The sequence below is a fragment of the Mustela putorius genome, unplaced genomic scaffold (genome assembly GCF_011764305.1).
Source record: "Mustela putorius furo isolate JIRA1106 unplaced genomic scaffold, ASM1176430v1.1 tig00003845_pilon_pilon_pilon, whole genome shotgun sequence".
NCBI classification, from domain to species: domain Eukaryota; kingdom Metazoa; phylum Chordata; class Mammalia; order Carnivora; family Mustelidae; genus Mustela; species Mustela putorius.
The window spans coordinates 84,395,650-84,402,731 of NW_025421998.1; positions in this window are offsets into that span (position 1 = coordinate 84,395,650).

The window sequence follows — 7,082 nt, forward strand, 5'->3', positions numbered from 1 at the left end:
GCACTGGGCTAGAGAAAAGAAGGGACAGGATCTCTCCCAGCCCAGGCAGTGGGAATGTTAGTACAGACTCTAGATAAAGTGTTGGTAGAGATGGAGAGCTTAGGGTATAACCAACAGACTCACTCAAGGGGCCCCTAAATGCAGATGAGGAGGTGCACTCAGAAATCTGCATCTTCATAGGCACCCAAGCAATCCTGCCGCCCCCGCCTTTGTGAAAGGTCTGGGGGGCTCTTCCCAGAGGCCACCACTGTCTGCGATCAGAAGCTTTAGCCCTGCGATACTTCATCCACCTTAAGTTCCTTTTACTTTCTTTTCTTTCTTTCTTTGGTGAGCTGGGGGAAGGGAGAAGTGGATGCTGGGCAAGGGGGAACACCAGGTGCTAGCCTGGCACCAGGCGACTAAGGAGACGGCCAAGGACAGCAGTTACGGGTCCTGCTCTCTCCCGGGTCCAGAAATGGAAGGTAAAGAGCTTGCAGCAGACTGCGGGGCTCCTACAGGCTCCCTCTAATTGCCGAATCCGTGGAGACACTTGGTATGTTTTCCTCGTCTCTGCTGCTGACTTGGGTCTCTGTAAGCAGAGAATAGCTTGAAAAGCTGAATCCCCTTCCAGGTCCCAGATACAGCAGCAGAGCTGGGCTAAGCTCCTCCCCTGCGCCTGCCTCGCCCCTGCGAAGCCCAATGCGGCAGGACCCTGTGCCGCAGTGCCCAGGCGGTGCCAGACTCGACGTCCGGGGCACCCGGGCCAAGCCCCAGAGCCCCTCTCTCTCTGCTCTGTTGGGAGAGGCTCAGGCCTGGGTCCTGGGGGAGCACGGTCTCCCAGCTCTCCTGAAATGAGGGCCAAGGGGAGCTGGGAGGGTATAAGCAGCAAAAGCCTCATTTGAAGGGTCAAAAGGGGAAACAGAGGCCTGTGGTTCAAGGGGAAATCCTCAGGCAGCCTCCTCAGACCTGGTGGGGAGGAGAGAGGGCAATGTGACACAGCCCCCGCCTTGAGCTCCAAAGGCACAGACATCCACTTCTGGGGAGTGGGAAGATGAAGAGGGGGGCTGGGAGCAGCTGGTCCCTGTCGCACCCCCACCCCGAGCCCCGCCCCAGCCACAGGGCGATCCCGACAAAGAAAAGACCTTCTGAGCTGGTGTGGCCTAAAGGGGAGCCGACTTGCAGGCCAGGTGGGAAGGCCAGGCCACCAACACTGAAGCCACCAGAGAGCCCAGAGTACTTGAGGGTCACATACTGGGTATATCCTATCCACCCTGCAAGGTCTCTGCGGACAACGCCCTACCCTCTTCAGCAACCCCCTTCCAGAAACCCACTAGGACCATCTGCAGACACCTCCCTGAGTCCCGCTTCCTCTTAAGGTTTCCGTCCCTCAGGGCACAGAGCTGGTCCCACCCCCCCACCCCAAGTTCTAACAGCTCACCGGAGGAGAGAGCCGCTGGGACAAGATGAGCACTCCGAGATCGCCAGTCTTCGGCCATAACAAAGCGTATCCGTACACACACCCCCAGCCCTGTGGCTCTCCCCTCCGCAAGCACACAACAAGGACACAACGATTCTGGAGTCCTGGATTGCAGCCGCACCACCCACAACCCACCGGGGCCTGGTCCCTCTGGTCTCCAACGAATGCCCCCAGGACCAAGGGGCTAGAGGCTGGGGGCGGCTGGGGCCCTCGGACACACCTAGGGCCTGATGCCTGTCCCCCTGTCTCCCCAGAGGCCCCAGGGGAGGAAGCCAAAGCTGCTTTCCGGGCAGCTCCTGCCACACCAGAGCTCCCACCACTAATGCCGGGGGCTGGAGCTGTGCCAGCTCAGCCAGGAGCCACTGCATCCCTAGACCCACCTGGTAGGGGGAAAGGAATAAACGAAATTCTCACATTCACTACCCAGCAACCTTTTCTCCTTTGCATAAGGCTGATTCCAGAGGTCCTCCCAGACCCCCAGGAGCCAGCCAAGGCCTCAGGTACAAGATGTTGCAGCCACCAGATGTAAAAAAAAAAAAAAAAAAAAAAATCCCCCTGCTGAGGCTGCAGGTCAGGGGCCAGGATCCGAACCCGCAGCCAGGAGGGGAATACGCTGGCCTGTCTGGGCTGAGGGGTGGGTGTGGGGCCACCGTCTTTTGGGTGCGTTCAGTCCATAGTCAGGACAGATTTCTGGGATGGCCTTGTCTGGGCTTAGAGACCCGACCGCTCAGTGCTCGTTGTGCTCACTGCGGGAGGTGGTGCACACCGGGCGGAGCCCAGTGACCCCTCCAGAGGACCAGGGGCATAGCGCAGACATCCGCCACCTGGCCCCCAGGAGGAAAATCAGGCTTTTAATCCTCTAGAGCTTTACGAAGCCGGACAGAACACAGGGAGGCTCGGTCCTCACCTAACCGATGGGGGTGGGGAGGTCGATTAGGGCATGGCCGGCTCCCGGCTCCTAATCGCCCTGAGCCTGTATTAGCGCCCCCAGCCCCCAGCGGGTACGTCTATACACAGAGTAGGGATGCCACGGCTGGGGGGAGGGCCAGCGAATGGCTAAGTGTAAAGGGCCCCGCGGAACCGGGCGATCCCTGACTCGGGGACGGCTCCGTCACCACAGCCCAGTTCCTAGGATGCGCGCACGGGTGAGGGACCCGGGGCACGCCATCCAGCCGCCGACCCCAAAGCAGAGCTCAGGGGCCCCGGGTGCTCGCTAGCGCTACAAGGATATAGGGGTAGACGCAGGGCGGCAGGGTGTCTCTGTCGCGTGCTCCAAGGCTCCAAGGATGGGTGGCCCCGAAGCAGAGGCGAGCTGGGGGTCTGAGAACTGCTTTCCCCTAGGGACTGGGCGGGGCCGTCCTGGAGCTACACAAGTGGTAACGACATGCCGAGAAGCCCGGAGAGGAGGGCTGGAAAAACTAGCTCTGGGAGCAGGAGCTGTCCCCCAGCCCAGGTGGGCGCCCGCCTCCCAGCCCTGCTCTTCCACCTGAGCCCACCAGGGCGGCGAAACGCCGACTCGACCCCCGATCGGTTCCCCCGGGAGGTGCCTGGGCCCGCGCGGATACGCACCTGGCCAAACACAATCCATACCCAAACCGCGCGGCCGCCACGGTCCCGGGTCGCAGTCCTAGTTGCAGACCGACGACTCCACCGGGGTACCCAGGACCACGGGGCCGCGTGCGCACCTCCGCCGGAAGGCGCGGTAGAGCAGGGAGGCCGCACTGCCGCGTCATCCCCGAAGGCCGGCTACCCGCCCAACCCGGGTTCTAGCGCTGCTCGCCCCGGGGCGCCCGCCTCCACCTTCCCTTCCTCGCCGGCGCTGCCTCTGCCCCGCCCCGCCGGGACACTCACCTGCGCCGACTCCGGGCTGGGCGCACCGCCGCCTCCCAGCTCTGCGCGGAGTCCACATGGGAAAAACAAGACCAAAAGGGCCCTGGTTCGGAGCGGGCCAGATGGGACGGAACCCGAGGCGCGTCCGGGCCGAGGGCCGCGCCCCGAACCTCCACAGCGCTACGCGGGAGGAGGCGGCGCCCCAGCGCGGAGTCCGGCGGGGGAACAAAGAGGAGAAGGGATGGGGCCGCGCTTCCTGGGTGTCGGGTGACAGGTCTGCTGGGGGAGGCCCCGGCTCTGCCACCTGAGGAGGAGCCGCCTCCGCGCGGCAGGCGGGGCAGGGCAGGAGAGGCCCGGGGGCCCCAGAGGCCAAGGAAAAGGGTGCGCGGGGTGCCCGGGAATACGCGCCGGGAGAGTGGCCCGCCGGCTCGGGCGCAGAGGTGCGGGGACTCGACGGAGTGCAGAGATAATGACTCTGGGAGGGTTTACCGCCCCCTGAGCCCCGCCCGCCCCCCGCGCCGCGCCATTGGCTCAGGTGCCGTGAGGCGGGGAGGGGCAGGGGGCGGGCCAGGGATGATTCACCTTGAATGTGGCTCGGGTTGGTGCACCGCGCAGGGCACGCCCGTCCCGGACTGCGGAGACGTTGAGAGCCCCGCCTGCTCCACGGACCCGGCCCGCTCTGGCCCCTTGGGGTCTCGCCGCCCGCTTTCTATCCCTGCCTCCTGCCGTTAGGCTAGGGTGCCGCAGGCCGAGGTGCGCCCCGACGCCCTGCCACCCCGCCGCCCTCTGAGTCCGGAGCTAGCCGAGGTGTGTGTAGAGTAGCGTGTTTGGAAATCCGACCCTGTGCTGGGGGAAGGGAGATGCGTTTGGAGCTGGAACGCACTGTGGGGCCAGTGGACGGATCTCCTCCGTCTCCCTCGCAGAAAAGTGCGCAAGGCTGAGTTGTGTCAGTGGGCCCACCCGGAGCAAGGGGCTCAGGGCTGGAGCGGGGACGAGAGGGCTCCCCACTACGCCCTCACCGCCTATGCTTTTCCAGCTCTGCGGCCTCACAGGTGTCTGGCCACTGCGCCGCCGGGAACAAAGGCTGCCTGTCCAGGAAGGGGGAGGGGGTGAGGAGCCGCCCCCAGACCCGTTTCCAGCTCCCTTCCTTCCACCCCCCACCCCCGCGGCAGTGGCTCCCCCGGGAGGGGGCGGGGCGGGCCTAGGTTGGGGCACGGCCGCTGATTAGATACTTCTCTGCGGTCCTTTGCTCGGATACCGTCCGGAGCATTCCGAGGGGCGGGGCAGGGGCTAAAAGACAACCAGGCTGTCAGCGTTTGGGTGGCCTCTTCCTCCTTCCCCAGCATCCTGAGCACCCGCGTGCCTTCCCTATCCCCTTCCCCGGCTGCTTTGGGCACCCTTCCCAGTATGAGCCCCTCCTGGCCTCCCCAGACGGCAACCAGTTCAAAACCAGATTAAAATAAAACGTTAATCCGTCCTCCTCCCTTTTAGCTCCTATTCTCCCTATCGAACCTCACAGGTCTGGCGGCTAAGAAGCCTCTAAAAAGGAGCGTGCTTAGCGGATGCCCCCCACCAAACCTAAAATTCTCTTGTATTAAAATTGAAGACCGTTAGCACGCTGTTCTGGGCTCCACCGAGGAAAGAGTAGGCAATCGTCCATGGTCCAGTGTCCATGGTCTTTAGTACTCCAGACCCTGCCCAGCCCCGAGGGGCCGCAAGCGGCGGTGCTGATACGAACCCTTAAATAGGTCCGACTCCTGGGCGGGGCCTGCTCGGGCCTTGAATGTAGCAGCCACAGGAGTAGGCAAGACACCCAACCCAGGCGGGACCGCCCGGGCAAGTCTCGGGGGCTTCGGTGTCCCTCTTCAAGAGTACCCCGAGATGAGGCGTGTGGTGCGCCAGGACCCGGACAGGGGAGATCTCGAGCGAAGCGCAAGGCCCAATGGGCCAAAGCAAGGGGGGGGGGGGTCGTTCCACATTAACCCCTCCAGAGCCGGCTCGCATTCCCCTGCCTATCCTGGTCGCCCTGAATTTCCCTGGCTCTGTCCCCAACCGCACCCTACCTGCTCCCTGAGAGCCGTGGGATGCTGGGTGGTAGGGGCGCGGTGTGCCAGGAACCGCAAAACCAAAACGCAGGCAATGCCGGCTGCCAGTGGCCCCTGAGGCCTGTCGCACCCCCCTTTATAGCACGCGCCCCGCCCCCCGTGCCCCGCGCGCCCCGCCCGGGCCCATTCACCTGCTGTTGAGAACCAGACACCGCTCAGCGCAAAGCGAGCCACCCGGCGGCGCGGTCCGGCCGTCGGGGCTGGCAGGGCGGGGGCGCCGCCTAGGCGGATCCAGTTTCCACCTTTTCTTAAATGCACTGCTGAAAGTTGAGACGGGCCCCGGCCTCAGGAGCCAATGTTGCTTTCTTCCCTCGTGGCTCCCCGCGCACCCCAAGGCCCCCACCCCCACTCTGGGAGGGGGGCGCGAAACTGCACCCTCAAGGGCCTCATGCATATTTTAGGGAGCAGGACAGGCCGGTAACCGGAGCTAGACCCGGACGGTGAGGGGGCGGCCCCCGGGGACCCGATACCCTGTATCCCTTTCATCTCAGGGCGCTGGCGGGGGAGGGGGTGGCTCCGGACGACCTCAGGTCCTCACTTTGCTACCCTGCCCTGTGCACCCAGTGCCCTGCCTCAGCATGTCGGACGCCAGTCTGCCCGGCGGCGGCATCCTCCTCCCTCTACGAGATCTTTTCCGCCGCTCCACCAATAATATCCCACTCTGCCTGCGACGCGTAGGTTTGGGTTTCGCGACCCTCGTGTCGCAAGGGACCCCTAAACTTGAGCTACTCCAATCCCGAAGACGGCGCCCCTTGCTCAGTCCCTGAACACAGCCCTTCCTTCTCGATCCCGGTGTTTCGGCTTGTCTTTCTGGCCAGTTTAGTTCTTTCCCACCCCCTGCCCATCCTGCTTCCCTAAGCTCACCCTCTCCTTGGCAGTCACGGTTGTGCTGAAGATGTTGAGCAAAGAGGTCAACTTCCCGTCTCCCCTTCCTTCTCCCTCCGTGGGGCAAGATGTCTGAGCTGCAGCCTCCCTTCCCCACCTAGATCCGCCGGGGCATGGGGGTGGGGGCTGTGGTTCAGCCCTCGGCCTCGCTCAGATTGGGCGGGACCCCGCGCTGACCCCGGCTCTAAGTCCACATCACGCGTAACTAGTCCTCCTACGCTCCAGTTAGCAGGAGCGCGATCTCCAGCGATTCAGTTAACCTATTAGAGCCTCAGTTTCCCCATTTGCAAAATGGGCATAATGACTCCCACCTCTAAGGAGGATAAAGAAAATACAAGTGTGAGAACTGGCGTTACTTCGTGACCCGTAGATCTCTGGCAAACTGCAGAACCCGCATCATCACTGCTGCGGACCTTGTACCCCCAAAGCGCGATGCCTACGGGTGTTCGTCCGCCGCCGACGGATCCCAGGTTCCTAGTACTGCCCGTTGAGAGGTCGCCCCTACCACTACCCCACGTCCCGCCAGGGCCTTGTGCTGGGGGCTAAAGTCCACTGGGGAAGCCGAGGTACAGCCTTTCTATCTTGGCCCTCGAGGCTTTGTTCTAGAATCTAAATGTGCATCAGTGGACACTTGCGGGGATGGGGGTGCTTGAAATCCAACGAATCCCCCATTTTCCGAAAAACAGTGTGTTTGTGCGTCCGTGCGTTTTTGTTTGTTTGTTTGAGTGGCGCGTGGTCTCTATACCATTTTTCCGAAGGGCCCGGAAACCCAGAGGTTCAGCTCCCCGGCTGCGGGCGGGGTTGGG